Source organism: Rousettus aegyptiacus, unplaced genomic scaffold (assembly GCF_014176215.1).
Source record: "Rousettus aegyptiacus isolate mRouAeg1 unplaced genomic scaffold, mRouAeg1.p scaffold_m13_p_15, whole genome shotgun sequence".
NCBI classification, from domain to species: Eukaryota; Metazoa; Chordata; class Mammalia; order Chiroptera; family Pteropodidae; genus Rousettus; species Rousettus aegyptiacus.
In genome coordinates this window covers 32,917,072-32,934,984 of record NW_023416290.1, presented here as the reverse complement: position 1 = coordinate 32,934,984, position 17,913 = coordinate 32,917,072, and the positions used below count along the sequence as shown (strand labels likewise).

General features: G+C 32.3%; 1 protein-coding gene across 14 annotated transcripts in view; it reads right to left on the bottom strand.

Annotated features, from left to right (window-relative positions):
• The window catches only part of VPS13B (vacuolar protein sorting 13 homolog B), a 670,010-nt gene that overhangs the window by 425,474 nt on the left and 226,623 nt on the right, over positions 1 to 17,913 (bottom strand). The window contains exon 20 of one of the 14 annotated variants that reach the window (XR_004954710.1): positions 8,328 to 8,515. The exons of the other annotated variants lie outside the window; for them this stretch is intronic. The gene's annotated coding sequence lies outside the window, so the exon portion shown is untranslated. The remainder of the gene's footprint in view (positions 1 to 8,327; positions 8,516 to 17,913) is intronic. 14 annotated transcript variants of the gene reach the window in all.

Here is a 17,913-nt window from a genome sequence, read left to right as displayed (position 1 = left end):
ATAGGTTAATTTTTTTAACCTGTTTTCTAGATTTTTTTTAACTTCCCAAATTCTACTTAATGAAAATATAATTACTTTTATAATAAAAACTTAAAACAATATATCTAAACATCTAAAGATTTCATGTGTTTAGAGAATAAACCAGATTGTGCAATTCCTCAACTTAAACACAGTCTTACCAGCCCCCTCTGCATTAAATCTAAACTTACCATAGCCTGTAAAGCTATGCCCGACCTGACCTGCACCACTCTCTGCAATCTCACCTCTGGCACTTTCTCCCTGGTGACTATGCTTCAGCTACCCCTGAACATATCAAATTTTTTCCTGTCCCTTCAGTCATCTTTGTTACAGAGGCCTAACTCTGACGATCCTCTCAAATTAGTTTTTTTTCACTCTACTTTTTATCATGTATCTTTATTTTTTACTATTCCTTAACATTTGATTATATAATTTTTGTTTATTTAATATCTGCCTCTTCAGACAGAACCATCTCTACTATTCACACATATCCAAGCAGTGTTTGGCACATAGAAAATACTAGAGGTAATGCACAAACACATGAGTAAATTTTTGCACTTATCTTTAATCTTTCAAACACACAGTTTCATTTCATACAGAAGGAATTATCTGAAAATATGTTCCAAATCAAAGAATACTCCCAATACTATTCAATATAAGACACATTTTGATTAGTGATAACAAATAGATATGTTTACAGGCCTGGTTTCCAATATTCGTATGTGATACTACTCCATGTACACTGTTTGTGTTAAGCCTTTTACCGGATTATAGAAGTAATACAGGATAATTGGTGATATTTTTATAGTCGACAAAAAAGTAGAAAGAAAATATTTTTAATCAATATTGCTGTCGATGAGTCTCATAATATTTAAGGACATAAATCCCAGTTATTTTCTTAAAAAACATAACTGGCATTACATTCTATATAATTATTATTTAATGTCTTATGATAAGCCTTTTCCTGTGTCATTTTTAGTGGCTAGCTAATGTTTTGTATTCCTTTCCCTGTCTCAGATGCCTCTAAAATCTCCACGTGAGGCCAAACTGTCTTTTATTCCATCAGTTGCAGCGGTGACCAGGTAGACATGGACTCCTACCAACACCTTACAGGGCAAACCAACAAAGGCTAGACTTGGTCCCATCCAACGTCTTTTGTCTCTGCCATGAGGCTCCACAGCTGACTCCGAGATATGGAACAGTACAGTATCTCATTCAGTGCCCATGATACATACACGAACTAGAAAAGCAGCAAAGTTAGTGTCCTGAGGAGGAGAACCTTGACAAATGAAATATGTGAGTCGGTAGAAAAAAATCCTTCCCAGAAAGAACTATCCGGGGAAGTAGTAATGGTCAACTAGATCACAAATGCCCATATAGCTCTCCCTCCTTTTCTGACTCATAACCTCATCCTGGGACTCTAATCCCTAATAACAGTAGCACATAAGCCTTTCTGTTAGGCTCTGCTTTCTAAACTCAAGACACTCTATTTTGTTGCTTCTGGTAAAAGCAAAAGAAACTCGGGTTCCCTTTGGGGATTACTATACCTCACCCCTGAAATCACCTATGGTTTCGTAGGATTATCAATCAAGGTATTCTATGCTTTCTTGCAAAAGGATACGCCTGTGACTGAAACCAGATATCTTAACTTGATCTAAAACTGTCTATTTAAATCTATGTCTATTTCATTTTACCCCATGCTTATGAGGATTAATATAACCCTCTCTTCTTCCCTCCATCCCTTTCTTCAATTCTTTAGCTATCATTCATTGATCGAATATGAACAAGGTATTGTGCTAAATATTCAATGTGCAAAGATAAATAAAACACAAAGCATTCTCTAGATCTTCAGTGGTCTTGTGGAGATGGGCTGAAAAAGAGAAAAAATAATAAACTAATAATCACAAAAAATAAAAAGTAACAGCTTCGGAACTACAGAAAATGTAGGAATACATGTCTCAAAGTAAGAGAGAAAACTAAAGAATACAAGTGATTTCTGAGTGGAATTCTAAAGAATTGTATGGCTTAGATTATCGAATAAAGAAGAAATGAAGTTTTTTGAAATGCGTTGTTTGCAATTCTCTTGAAAATACTGAAGAAAAATGTCTTTCTTGATTTTTTTATATCTTTATTCTGTCCTGACCCATTCTAAATTTCCTTTTCAAATTTTTCTTTTTCTGTTTTTTCCATAATTTTCTAATTTCCTTGATGAACATGGTGCCTAGTTCTTTGGCCACAGTTCTATCTACATTACTTTCATTGTTTATTATACTGTATTATATTTAAATTTGTGTCTATTTTTGTTTCACCTTTTGGTTGTAATTTGATTGATATTACTCCTTCCTTCTCTATAGCTGACAAGGTAAAAAAGATATATCATTCCTCACACATATAAGTCAGTATAGTAACTGATCATGATATTGTGATTTTTTTTTAATTTGATAACTTTTTAGTTTAATTTCAGACTTCAACATTGCAAGAATGGTTCAAGAAATTCCAAAATACCCTTCAACCAAATACCCCAGTTGTCCAAATTTGTACCCAATTGCTTTCCACACAGAGAGTCACATCTGTGTGTGTGTCCGTATGTGTGTGTCTGTGTCTGTGTGTGTGTGTTTGTGTGTAGAATCTTTTACTAATTCCTTTGAGAGTACATTGGATAAATGGAACCCATTGACCTTTAACTACGAAACAGCACAAAAACAAGCTCTTTCATGAATGTTGTGTTTCTGAACAAATGTGAATAATTTTTAAATCTTTCATAATATTTATAGCTCCTTAATTTAAAAAAGGAAGGAAGGAAGGAAGGAAGGAAGGAAGGAAGGAAGGAAGGAAGGAAGGAAGGAAGGAAGGAAGGAGAAAGAAAGAAAGAAAGAAAGAAAGAAAGAAAGAAAGAAAGAAAGAAAGAAAGAAAGAAAGAAAGAAAGAATGTCTTTTTCGCAAAGTCACTTAATATTCCTGGAAAGAAGGGATATTTCCATTACAAATAAAAAGAAAATGCAACATCACTAAAATGAAGTTAAGTATTCCTTGGTCCATTTCTTTTAAAACATGTGATTTTCATTATTGAGAATTTTTCAGTCCTTGCCAGTAGTCATAGAAGAGATTCAAATTTCATTTAGAAAGTTCTCCACTCCCAGGTGAATAATAATCAATGTCCACTATCCCTGACAAAGTAAATCAATTGATTATACATCTACTCTCTCAACCTCCCAGAGTCGGCCAAGTCCAGACATTGGAGTGCCAAAGCACAAAATGCTTAACATTCAAGATGGTGATGGTATATAAAAAGATAACATGAATTCTTCACAGGAATCTCAGCAGAGTTAATTTGAATTTGGCACATTCCGAGCCTCATTTTCTCTGTCTTAAAGAAGAAAGGGTTCCACATTAGGCCAAGATACAAAGTCATAGGATCAGATATAACCTCTCATTGAAACAACCAAAACACTGGGGAAAATACATGAAACAAAGGAATGCAAGAAACTGGAATTCAGGCAACAAAGAACTGTGTACTCTGACATATAAAAAATAAATGAGGTCTGCCTTACAACTGCCCCAGCTAACTGCCTTGAGAGAAATTCCAGGATATGATGTAGAAAGAGGAACCAAGCAAAGCCTGGCACTCTCCCTAAGTAGAGGAGACAGAGCTGAGAGAACTGGAGAATCAAAGAGGCTAGAGTCCATAGGAAAGAGTACCAAAAGAGAGAGAGTTGCAAAAGAGAGAGAACACCATAGATCTTTAAAGGGCATCTTCAAATATTCAACAAAGGAAAGAACAAGGAATGGGTTTACAAATGGCCAATAGGCAAATGAAAAGCTGCTCCACATCATTAATAATTAGGGACATACAGACCAACACTTTGTAAATACCATTTTACACCCACTAGAACAGTATACTGAAGAAAAAAAAAATTCTGGCAATGATAAGGAAAAACAGGAACCCTAGCACACTGCTAGTGGAAACACAAAATGGTTCAGCTGCTATGGCAACAGTTTGGACATTCCTCGAAAAGTTAAACATGGACTTACCATACGACCACAATTCCACATCTAGGTATATCCCCCCAAAAATCAAAAATAGGTACTCAAAACAGTCTGTGTGTGCACACATGTGTGTATATATACACACATGTTCATAGCTGCACAATACACAATTGCCAAAAGGTAGAAACAATTCTAATGTACATAATGAAGGGATAAACAAATGTGATACATACATGCATACAATGTAATATAACTTGGCTACAAAAAGGAATAATATATGCTACAATGTGGATGAACCTTGAAAACATTATGTTAAGTGAAAGAAGCTAGACAAAAAAGCTCATATATTTCAAGTTGGAAATGAAAAGGAATCAGACAATAAGACAGAAGCACTCGGAGAAATAGAAAAGAAACCAAGAGAAGACAAAAATGGAAGAAAGGAAGAGAGCGTGATCAACTTTGTTAAATAATGCTATAACTTAGATGAGGACTGTGAACTGTCAATTGAATATAACAATGCTTAGGTGACTGGTAATTTAGACAAGACCAGTTTTAATGGAGGGAGAGGAGCAAAAGACTAATTGGTGTGAATGAGGAAACAAGAGGAGAAGAAATGGAAACAGTGAGTATAAACAATTCTTTTGAGAAGCTGTACTGCAAAGAGAGCAAGGAAATGCTTGGTAGCTGGTGAGGAGAAAATGGGATCCAAAGAAAATTTTGTTTCATTTTTTGAGTTGGGGTGGGGAGCAGCAAGTTTAAACAAGGCTAGAGGGAATGATCCAGAAGAGGGAAATGTGAACGATGTAAGTGAATGAGTACAGATTTACAGGAGTGGTATCCCTGAGTAGTGCAAAGAGATGGGATCTAGTGAACAAGCCTTAGACAGAAGCACGGCTATTCCATCTACAGTAACAGTTAAGAAGGCAGAGTACTGGTATAGATACTGAAAGATAAGTAAAGGTGCATATGTGAGTGTATAAGAAGAGTCTCTTCTCATATTACTCTTTTCAGAGAAGTAGAAAGCAAAGTTATTATCCATGAAATGGTTTTGAAAGAATTGAGAGAGATGGGAAAGGGTTTGAAGAGAGGATAAAGTGAGAATCAGTGGTTTAAGGACAGTGTTTCTCAAACCTGAATGTGCGTAAGAATCGCCCGAAGAATTTTATTAAAATAAAGATTGATTCTATAAGATCTAGTGTGTAACCTGAGATGGTGCATTTCTAACAAGCTTCCAGATGATGCTAACACTGTGCTCCCAAGTTATCACACTTCAAGTAGCAAGTTAATAGGAAAGCAGAGGATAAACGGACTAGGGGAAAAAGGGACAGCTGCCAAGAAGCAACAAGGGCCTTCTTTTAGAATACTGATCATAACATTACAGTGAGATCAGTCAACATAACTATGTATTTTTTTTCTCTCAAAGAGTTGTTCCCTGGAACAATAATAATCTCACCTTAAACGGCTATTGTTATTATATCTAAATGCAAAAAAAAAGGGTGGGGATAATCGACCTGTAGTTGTTACGGTCTTTCAGACTGCAAAATAAAAATAATAGCACTTTTTGTGTACAAGGCACTACTCTAAATACTTATTAGGCTTTATCTCATTATTTCAACAACAACCTAAGGCAGTAGGTTACATATTTATACATTCAACTCATTTTATAAATGTTAAATATGAGCCCTAGAAAAATGTAATAAAATGTCTAAGATAATAAAAGCAAATAAGCTCAAAAGATAGGACTGAAAACCAGGTCTGTTTGACTGTAAAGCCCAGCACTTATAATCTTTATTCTATGATACCTCTCAAAGAAGTCACCACTATTCTACTATCCACTAATAGCTTTTTATAAAATATGTAATTCAAGTAAATATCGTATCGTATTTTCCCCATGCTCCTTAAGTTCTAAATCTTATTATTTCCTCTATCAATGGTTAAATTTACTGGAACCTCTTTCAGTTTCTATGTCTTTTTTTCTTATTATTATTTTTATGTATAATTCCTAAATGCAAACCTATCTCCCTTTTATTTGTATCATGTATATCTTTTTAAATTTTTTATTTTTAAATTACAGTTGACATGCAATATATTAGTTTCAGAGGTACAACACAGTGTTGTATTTGGGCTTGTTACTGTTTTTGTACAGATCACAGACTAAGAAAAGTTTGTACATTTAAAACAGATGAAAAGATCAAAAGAATAACACTGCATGATGTGACGAATATATGAAATTCAAATATTAGTGTTTATAAATAAAGTTTTACTGGTACACAGCCATGCTCAATCATTTACATATTGTCTATGGCTGCTTTCCTGATACAATAGCATGGCTGAATAACTGAAACAGAGACCTATGGTCCACAAAGTCTAGAATATTTATTATCTGACCTTTTATAAAAAGTTTCCCAACCCTTGCTCTGAGACAATGTATGAAAGGTATAGTTCTCTCTAGCCTCAATAGTGAGAGGCACTAAATGCCTATCCATTCCTTAATAATTTGATAAGTGTCTATGGATTTTCCAATAAGACTGATTGGTTAAGATCACTCTGAAGTTTTCTTCTATTGATGATACCAGGTAATATCTACTATTTACAAAGTGCTTATTACTATATGCCATGTATTATCATCTTCACTTTACAGGTGAGAAAACAGGATCCGTGAGACACCACTGGCAACTTGTTCAAGTTTACTATAGCTAGCAAGTCAATCCCTGTCCCGTCTCCTCCAGAGCCTGTGGACATAAATGCTACTGCCGGAAGAACATAGAGAATACAAGAATTGAAAGGAACTCTCTCCCCCAAAATCAAATGATTTTCCATAGTGATATTAATAATGATACAATAATAAATACTCTATTGATACAAAAACCAATGTCCCTCAGAGGAAGGAATAAACTACCCTAAAAAACCTTTGAAAGCAGCTGAGAACTAAATTTACATTAGGTCCCACTGTTAGTTCCCTTGCTTCTGTCACTAGTACCACAATTTTCTTAATTTTCTAAGTAATGTAAAAGACCACTTACACCATCTTTTACTCTTGCCAGTAGAGCATTCCCAAGTAGAAGTAAATCCACGAAAGGAGCATAATTAGAAAACAATGTCTTATTCTGAAATTAAGCTCTGCCTGTTTTTAAAAGGTTAACAAGTCCTTTGTTTCATGAAATGAATGTGATAGGAAGGTGTTTTAAAATGTCCTTATCTGACAAAGGAAAGTTGATATTCGAAAAAAAGAAAACAAAATAAAGTTATATTAAGAAGTCTACCTTGTCTTCAAGGTTACGACATAATGTTTTGAAAGAAAAAAAAAAACAGTGGTTTTCCTTTGTAATCAAGTACCACCAATAGATGCTTTTTTGTACATTGATTCATAACCTAGAAGCCATACTTTTTGATTAGAATTAGTCAACCACCTACTGCATAACTGCTATGTGCTTAATCCATATACTGAATTAGACAAATTATATTTTAGTCTACACTTAAATTATTCTTTAATTTTATTACAAAAATTCAAGCAATACAGTCAACTTTAGAAATTAACATTTAAAAAATAAGTGTAAATTTTTTTAGTTACATGGAGGATTTGGCATACGTAGTAAACTTTTTAAAATAAAAAATGTCATATGATACCCACGTTACTGTGCTTCCTAGCCTTTATATTTGTCCATCATCAACACTGAATTTTCTTTAGAAATTCATAGAACCTGTAATTCTGAATTTAAAGGATAATATTTTGGTTTCCAAATTTTAAAATATAAAAATATTCTAATGGAGGATAACATGAAAAAAAACAATTATTCAAAATATAAAAATGTAAAATAAACCCCAGAAAATTAATATTCTGAGCTTTATGAAAATGATGCTTTTAAAAGTCAATGTATTTTATGAATACAATTTCTTCAAAAAATATAAAACACATATTTAAGGTTATTTATAAATCATTATAAATTTTAAAAGTTTATATATGTTAAAATAGAAATCAAAACAAAATTCAACAAATACTTCATACTTACACCATATTTATTTCTAAAATAATTGTAAGGTAAGAAAACACTTACTTTACAATAATCTTATAATTCAGAGAAAAACAAAGTAACACCTACTAGAATAGTGTCACATATCATTCCTACACTTTTTAAGCTATCTTGCTACATATGCCTAAGAATTTGAAGCACTTCAAATCATTACCACAATAGATGAAATCTAAAATTTTAAATCTTATGGAAATATTAAGGATTCAACAGTAGGGCATGTCTAATGAACAGAATGTATATAAGCTTTGGGAAGATAATGGCCAAATTGACGTCTTCCTTACTTTTCCTTACCTGATTATCAAAGATCTATGTATTGACAGGGCACAAAAGTAAATGGCACGGAATAGGAGGTACCACAAGATGGTGCTAATATCCTCTCATATTGGCTGGAAAGACCTCTGCTGCTAGTCGTCTGATGTGAACTAAGTAAGGTGAGACTCCAACCCACGGGGTGATACTCAACTATAACACTCTCTGGTCTAAGAGAAAAAGGAAAACATTAACAATTTTGAAAATTTTTTATTGTTTGTTATAGAAAAATTTTTGAATTTATAACCATCTAGAATTTAATTATTTTGGTTTGCATTTGCATTCTTATATAACAATGAAAAGAAGGTAACTATGAACAACTTCACACTACTATTAGATGAAATTACTAATATACACACAATTAATAAACTACCATCATGAACAAATCAAGAGACATCGATAGTGTTTTTATGTAAGACAACAGCACAAGTGATAATAAAACAGTCCAGTATTATGAAACCCATATTTATACTGAAAATTTTGTTTCCCATATTAACGCTTTTACTCATTTCTGTCTATGTACTCATCTTCTTCTAATATCATGGACTCTTGGAAAAATATATTAAGGTTTCCCACCATTTAGTTTGTAAAGGCACTAAACCAACTGCTGCTAGAGTCATCCTTCCTTGACTTGCTTTTAATTCCTGTCAGGAAGACATATGGAGAGAAGGAGGAAGGGAAGGAGGGAGAAAAAAGGAAATGAAGAAAGAAGATAGGCAGGGAATTGCTGCTGACAACAGCAATTCAGACTAAAGAAAAAGAGAGTTGCTAGAGAGAGCTGACATATATATCACTTAATACATGTGCTCAGTGCATATAGTATGTTACACACACACACACACACACACACACACACACACAGAGGTTTATACAGAAATTAACATTTAATTCTCAAAATAAATAATCCTAATTTTACCAATATCAAACTGGGTTTCAAAGAAGTAGAAAAGTTGCCCAAGGTCACACAATCAGCAGAGACTGACTTTAAAACCTCCTTCAACTATTCCATAAAATAATCATGCTAACATTCATGAAACTAACTCGTATGTACTGAGTGGCAACTACATACTGAACAATATGTTAAGCATATAACATCTATATGTTTCTCAGTTAATCCACACAACAGTCCTAAAAAAATTATTTTCTTCATTACAGATGAGAAAACTGAGGCACAGAGAGGTTTAGTGACTTTTCCAAGGTTCCTACAACAATCAAGTAGTAAAGTTGGGATTCAAATCTAAGCAATGTTACTACGAGTCTGCTACTTAACCACTTCATAGTATTTTCACTCATTAAATACACAACTATTTCTTTTGTGAGTAAAATAAATGGCTGTTTAATAAAGAATAAACAAAACAAAAAACCATTTTATTAAGCACATAAAATGAATAAAAAAAAATACAGCAGATGCTATGGAAAGAGACCTTAAAGAGCTTGAAATAAAAAAAAAAAAAACCATACAGTTATTAACTTTCAAGAATATAATGACTGTTAAAAACTGTAAGATAGAAAAAGTAAAATGATTATCAATGGCTAACAAAATAAGATGCTAGAAAGAGTAAAGTATAATTAATTACAAACAATAGCTGATGTAAGATTAAAAAAAAATAAGCAATCACTTCAAATCCAGCAGGTGGGAAAGTAACTAGAAAAAAAGGTAGATTTTAACTAAATCTTTATGGAGAAACAAGTTTGACAGTTGAGAAGAAGAAAGGGCATTCTGAGCAGCTTACTAATATACTAGTGAACATGTAAATGCCAAAAAGTGCAAATTGTGATCAGGAGATGATCAATATGATTATATGTACTGCTCTTACAAACGAAAAAATTAATGTAGAAAAGCTTTAAAATACTTTATTCTTCCGTAACTGTCAAAGCTTAGAGATGAATCAATATATATCCATGTCTTTACCTGGTTTATCACATTTTCTATAATATTTCAGAAAGAAAAAAAACCACCTGGATTTCAAATTACATGAAGAACCAATCAAAAGGAAATTGGCAGAAAGAAAAGAGATAAGGAATGAAAGAACTAGTAAGGAAAAAGCTGAAGAAATTAAGTCGACCAGTTTTCACCTCAAATGTTCAATAGCAATTCTACATATTCTCTAAGATACTTAATTTTGTTACATCTTTATAGCAAAGATTTATGTAGTAAAATTATAAAACTAAAACTCACCTTTTAAAATTATTAAAAAACAGGTAAAGGCATTTGATTTCTGGGGGAGGGGGACAAATAATCTGTGTATGAAAAACTCAAAAATACAATTTTATTTAACTTCAGAACAATCTTATAAGAAGTTACTTTACAGAAGTAATGTAGTCACATTAGTATAGTGACTATGCCTAATTTATATTATATCTCAAAGTGCTAAAATTGAAACCCAGTTTTCCAGACATCAACCTGAAAGTTCTTTTTCACCGCTCTTATTAGGTCTCTGTTTTCATAACAATAAAACTTACAGTGCAAGCAAGTAAAGTTTCTGAAAATTTAGACACTATTACTTGGACTAGATACACTGATATTATATATAGGTAGCATAACTAGTTCTAGAGTGGTGATTCACACATTTCTTCAACAAGTATTTATTAGGCACCAACTATATGCCAAGCACTATTCTAGGCACTAAAGATATAGTAGAAGTTTCTGGAGAAATAAGCAAAAACACAAGCACACAAGAAAACATCAGATAGTGACAAGTACAATTCAAAAAATCAGAGTACGGTAATAGGAAAGAGAATGATGGACTCCTTAATGTTGGATGATCATGAAGACCTGTCTATGAAACTGACATGTAAACTGGCCCAGAGCCAGCCAAGTGCAAAGCAATAAGACAACCATTTGAAGGCACAGCTAAACAACAGCCTTAAACAGAACCATAAAGACAGCATAGTCAAAACATAGTGGGAAATGAGTGGTAGGTTAAGTCAGGAATATAGATAGGAAATTTTTAAAACTAGGAAAAGCAGTTGGAATTTTCTGTTCTCAATGTGAAAAGAGAGGGTAGGGAATAACATAGGTTTATTTATATTGATGGGGAAAATAACTCTGAGTGTGATAGAAAGACTATATTGGAGCAAGCTTGAAAGTAGAGACACCAATTACAGCTAAAGTGACCTAGCAGATCTTAACTTTCCTTACCCCAAATACCTGAAGGAAGTTAGTCTTAAACAAATCTTAGCAATGGAGAGGAATTTCTGATAAAAACTCCTTGTCTTCTGTCAGAAGCTCTTTCCTAGAAGGGACTGTAGGTAGCATTCTTCCTCCACTGAAAGGAGAACTTCCCTTCTCCAATGACTACATATTTTTTCCTTTCTTTGTTCTATTCCTTTTCCTTTTCCTCTGCCTAGGGTAAAAGTCCACTCTAGATGCTACTCGAACAGAGTTGGATTTCTTTCTTAAAAGACTATTGACATAGCCTGCATTAAACATTCTTGCTACTTTAAAAAGTTTTGATTCTAGATAAAGGAAAGTAAAAAGACATTTGAGCGAATAAACACATTCTGAACAGTACGATTTGTCCTATGTAAGAAAACTCTAAAGATAACCTATACTATAATAGGCAATTTCTATTTTAAAATCAAATTTTGACATGCTTTCTGAATGTCGGCAAATTTTAACACAGTTTGAGGCTATTTAAAGACAGTCAAATTCCTAATATGTGAACATGCTAAATATATCTATAGAAAATTAAAACCACTCTCTAAAAGAAGATGAAATATCCAATTTTAGTTTAAGTTGTATCCTGGGATAATTCTTTGTTATTGTTTAGAAAGCACCGACTTTAAAATATAAAAGGGAAAAAAAGGCCTGGAATAGCAAGCTCATAATAATAATTTTTTTAGAATATTGTTAGTAATTCAGAGTAAAATAAAAAATACAAACCTCATTTCTCAACTTTACCAAATGTTTCCCAATACTAACTCAGAAAGCAATCTGTGATGCTGTTTTTAGTCCTCTAAACAAGAATTCTTCATAGTTATGACATGAATTAGAAAATAAAACTATGGGTTGAAATGACTTAAGTCAAATTTTATTTTCTCACAGAAACAAGAGTAATATAGCAGCTCATTTTCTTAATCATAAATCTGATCATTTTAGAAAGCAATATAATCATATTAACCAATATAAGTGGCACACCTACAGACTACAAAATAAAGATTTTAAAACGGAAAAACCACATAAAATTATAGATGATAATACACAATAACACAGTGTACTCTTCAAAGTACTTACCTGTTTTTCGTTGTTTAACTGCTACAAATCATTAAGGAGCATTCCTCAAGGATATGGAATCCAGGACTTATATGGAAACATGTTCAATAACTTTGAAAAAAGAGACCTTAGGGGACACTTAGGTCAAGTAAATGGAATGACAAGAATCAGATCCAGGAATGCCTCTAGTGTTGTCTTTTCTTAATAAGTGCTAACATTAGCAAATAACTTCTGTGCACTGTTTTTTTGGAAGAGGTCTGTCTGCTATATTAAGAAGGTATCTCCTCAGAATCAACTTACACCTGATGTATGCCTACTTTTACAATCAATGAATTAATTATTTGCCCTGAAACTACTCATCTTCAACCTCTCACTACATACTATTTTGCAATGTCAAAATACTAGAATACTAAAATCATTTCCAATTTCACATAATTAAATTTTCACTGTATATGCTTCTGTCATGCAATTTTCCATAAGAGTAGTCATTAGAACCACTTTTCCCTTTGATAAGTTTTTTTCTCAGGACTGACAGATGTGTGACTTGCAAGAAAAAAAGGGGGTTTTTTGGTCTGTTTTTTGTTATTTGTGAGAGTTATTGGGGTTTTTGTTTGTTTTGTTTTGTTTTTGCTTTTAAGTAAATTCCTTAACTTAGAATTTGGAAGAAAAGGCATCTAATCAATTATGCTCTATTGCATAAAATTTTTGGAATTTGCCTTTATGAACCTCATAAAAATCTCCTTTAATCACATAAAAAGTTTTTCTCTTTTACTTATTAGCCAAAGCTCAAGTTTCTTAATCGCATACAATTTTTTTCTTCATCTATTTAAATTTAGCCTCTTTCTTGAAACTCCTCATTCCTTGGAATAAACCCTGTGGAGCTATCTATGAACCTCAAAAGCTCCTTGTGCTGAGTAGGAAGGCTGCAGAAACAAACTGAGGCTGAAAAATATGGTGATGGAACTTTTTAGAAAAGACACTGAATGAGGTCATTTCATTTGTGTAAAGCCTACCTACAACTAGTAATAGGAGTAATTAGTGACATTAACTATACATTTGAAATCACTAGACAACAAAATTACTTATGGGGAAGACTGCCTATAATCTACTGGTATAACTTTGAAATGAGAAGTTTTAAACTACGGAGGTGAGCGCATTTTAGTAGCCACTACTTCATTTCCTTTATAAATGTTTGGGAATGCTAAAATTCCAAAGGAAGAGGGCAGAAAAAAATAATCCATATAACATGGATATAGTATAACCTTATATTAAAATGGGTTAAGATTAACTGAGCTCCTGTAGAAAAATGACTGTTCCCTCAAGTCAGAACAGACCATTCCCTCTTCCACATTCCCCAGAAAATTTTCATCCCTTATAAAACTACCATGCTGATTTGTAATAAGATGTTTCTTTTCCTTCCAGACATTAAGATATTTGGTGACTTTTTCATCATCACCATTATGACATGACTTATAACAAAGGTTTATTGAACAACTATCACATGCTGATTTTCTTGAAAACACATGAAAGTTTAAGAATAAGATGCAAAATATGAGAAATATGACAGAAGAAACTGCTAAGTCTCCAAGGATTAGCCATGTTTTCAGAGAGATAATGTTTGATCTAGATCTACAAAGTTCAGTCAGCATTTTCCAGACTAAAAGGAGATTCCAGGAAAAAAAAAAAAAAAGTGAGCACATTCGGAGACAGAGACATTAAAATACACACACACACAGTTCAGAAACAAGAAAAGGAATGAATGTAAACTGGTCAAAAAGGTGAAAATGTCACTCTTAAGTTTAAACTTAAATCTTACAGGCAACAGGCATTCACATAAAATTTCAAAGCAGAGGTGTTATCTGATCAAAATCTGTCCATGTGGGGAGATGGATTAATAAGTGAAAAGGATTGATTAACTAGAGACAGAGAGATCTAACAAAAAACTACAAATAGAAGATAAACACTGGAATAAACAAGAGCATGAGTATATTTAGGAACTGATTAATTGGAAAGTGGCCTTATTTTAGAATAGCATTTTCTAGTCAAGAATTTATTTTTTCAATTGAATAAATTATTAAAAGTAATGAATGTCTCTTTAGGAAAAATTTAGAAGGGAACATCTGCTTCTTTTTATTTTACATGTACCACTGTCGTAGTCCCTTTTTTTAAAACTACTCAAATATTTCATAATTTTAAAAAACTAATTTAAAATTGAATCTATTTGAATATGAACAGAACCACTAAATGACCAAAATTAATTTCAAGGGAATTCTTAAAAAGATGTCTATAAAGCAATCTACTAATCCACTCACATCCTACCACCATATATAATTTCACTTTGAAAAAAACTGTCCAAGTGATTTCATTGTAGTTGCTAACCTACCTCTCTAGATAACTGTTTTAAAATTTTTATTAGCTTTTGCTATTCTTTTTAATGGCATCATTGTGCAAGTCAGAAATTCAAATGTTATCCTTAATGCTTTATTCCTGGCACCTGCCACACATCATCATTAAATACTGGGAATTTTACCTCTGAAATAATCCTCAAATTTTCTACTCCTCTCCATCTCCAGGTTCCCTACCATGATCCAGATTCATATAGTTATCTCTCACAAGAACTACTACCAGGCCATTTCTTCTGGTTTACCAGCACCCACTTTCATGCCAATACCTACTGATCATACCAGTATCCAATGTGACCTTTTCAAAATACAATCTGACCTGTCACCATCATCAGTACTACACCCTTCAATGGCTTCGCATTGCTTTAAGGATGAAAATATGACTCCTACAGAAAGCACAAGTCTCAACAGAATGTAGCCCCTACTTTTCTCTCCAGCTTCCTCTTATACTATTCTCCCTCTTGCTCTCTCCCATTCCAGTTCCTCCTACTCACATTACCCCTCACACATCTTTCTGTCAGAAAAGCTATCCTCTTCACCCACTTAAGACCTACACCAACTCCTCCATATCTAATCTCAAACTTCACTTCTTCCCTGATTTTCCAAACCAAGTCAAATATTCCTATTGTATAATCTCAGAACATTATGAATCTTTCTTCCATGCTACTACAATTTTAATTTTATATTTATTTGTGTGATTATTTGTCCTTTCCATCTGTAAGCTCTGAGATTTAAGTATCAGATACATTTTGTGACTCAATGTATCTTTAACACTTCATCCAAAATTTGTTAAACAAATGTATGAAGTATATTTTAAAAAATGCATGATGCAATATATTAAAACAAAATAAATGAGTATAAAGAAAGACCTTAAAATCTTCCCTCCCACTTCCACTTACCAGGAATAACAACTATTAATATTCTGTTTTGTATCCTTAAAGATTTTTTCCTAGAATTATAAAAAATATTATTTAAAACTATATTTTTCAAAAAAATGAATCACATTTAGGGCTGCCATATTAGGAAATAAAAATACAGAATGCCTAGCTAAATCAAATTTCAGATGAGCAATGAGAATTTTTTTTCAGTATAAGCTGTATTAAACATTATTTGTTGTTTATTTGAAATTCAAATTTAACTAGGCATCGTATTTTACCAGGCAACTCTAATCTTATAATACTTATTCTTCTGGATTTGATTTTCTCCATTATAGATTCTAGATTTTGTGTTAGAATAAAGAACTATTAGTCTAAGTAGTAAGAGAAAAATATCATAAAGTATGCGATTTTCAAATAGGAAAAGTGCCCCAAATCCCTTAAAAATAAACTTCTCCTTTTCATGAGGCAGAAGTAATCTATTTTAAGCATGAAAAACTGGCGACCTTCTGAAAGTTACAAATTTTCTCAAAATAACTTTCAAAATGGGCATTTGGCAAAATATTTTATGCTTTGAAAAACTATAATTCCACTTCATGTGGATTTCAAAATATTTAAACTACATATTGCCATTTAATAATTAAAATTATGGGATAAATACAAATAACTGATATTTAATGACAAAATATTCTATGAATAACTGAAAAATGAAAGCGCTTTTTAGGAGCTTTCTCACTACAAATAATGGATCGTGATGATTGTGCTTTATTATTCCATGAAGATAAAATTATACAACCATTCTTACATCATTTAAAGAAAATGTTGAAATATTAATGCCAAGTGTAGTTCTCTGATCAAAATCACCTTATTTGACTTTTAAAATAGAGAGTTGTTTTAAATGGTTCCACAGGGGAAATAGCATCATCTAAATTATGCCTGTGGTGTTTAGCGTTGAAGAGGTAAAACAAATAACTTTTACATGTCGCCCACAAATGTTTATTTTCATGATCGCTTTATTTAGAAATCTTGATTAAATCTATAATCAGAAATGGGATATGTTAAACATGGGCTAGAAATACAATTTGTTTTGTTAGCAACTTAACATAAAGTCATTTATTTGTTAATTATTCCTCAGTAAAATTGAAAACACACACACACACACACACAAGGACATAAAATTAATCTTAGTAACAAAAAGAGAAATTTTATGACACACACCTCAGAGGTACCATAGATCAAGTTTTACTTACAGATTCAATGCAATCTCTATCAAAATACCAATGGTGTTTCTCACAGAATCAAGACAAAGAATTCTAAAATTTAAATGGAAACATAAAAGACCTGAAAAAACCATAGCAATCTCGAGAAAGAATAACAAAGTTGGAGGTATCACACTATATTAAAATATATTCAAAGGCTATAGTAATCAAAATAGCATTGTACTGGCATAAAAACAAAGAATAATGGAACAGAATAGAGAATCCAGAAATAAACCCATGCCCACATGGTTAATTACCTACGACAAAAAAAGGCATGAATATACAATGAGGTAAAGACAGTCTATTCAATAAATGTTTAAAAAACTAGATGGATACATACAAAAAATGAAAAAAAAAATCGAAAATCAAAAAATTCAAAAAAATGAAACTAAACCACCTTCTTATACCTTATGCTGTACATCTGAAACTAATAGAAAAAAATACTGAATGTCAACTATCATTTAAAATTTTATAAAAAAGATCGATAATACTAAGATCTGGTACTTTGAAAATTTAAATAAAATTGATGAACCGTTAGTGAGGCGCAAGAAAAAAGAGAAAAGGCCCAACTAAATAAAAAATCAGAAATGAGAGAAATTACAACTGATACACAGATACAAAGTATAATAGAAAAATACAATGAACAATTATACACCAACAAATTGCACAATCCAGAAAAAATGGATAAATTCCTAGAAAATTAAAATATTCCAAGACAATCATGAAGAAATAGAAAATGTGAATAGACCAATTACTACTAATGAAACTGAAATCATTAAAGAACTCTGAACAAACAAGAGTCCACATCTAGATGGT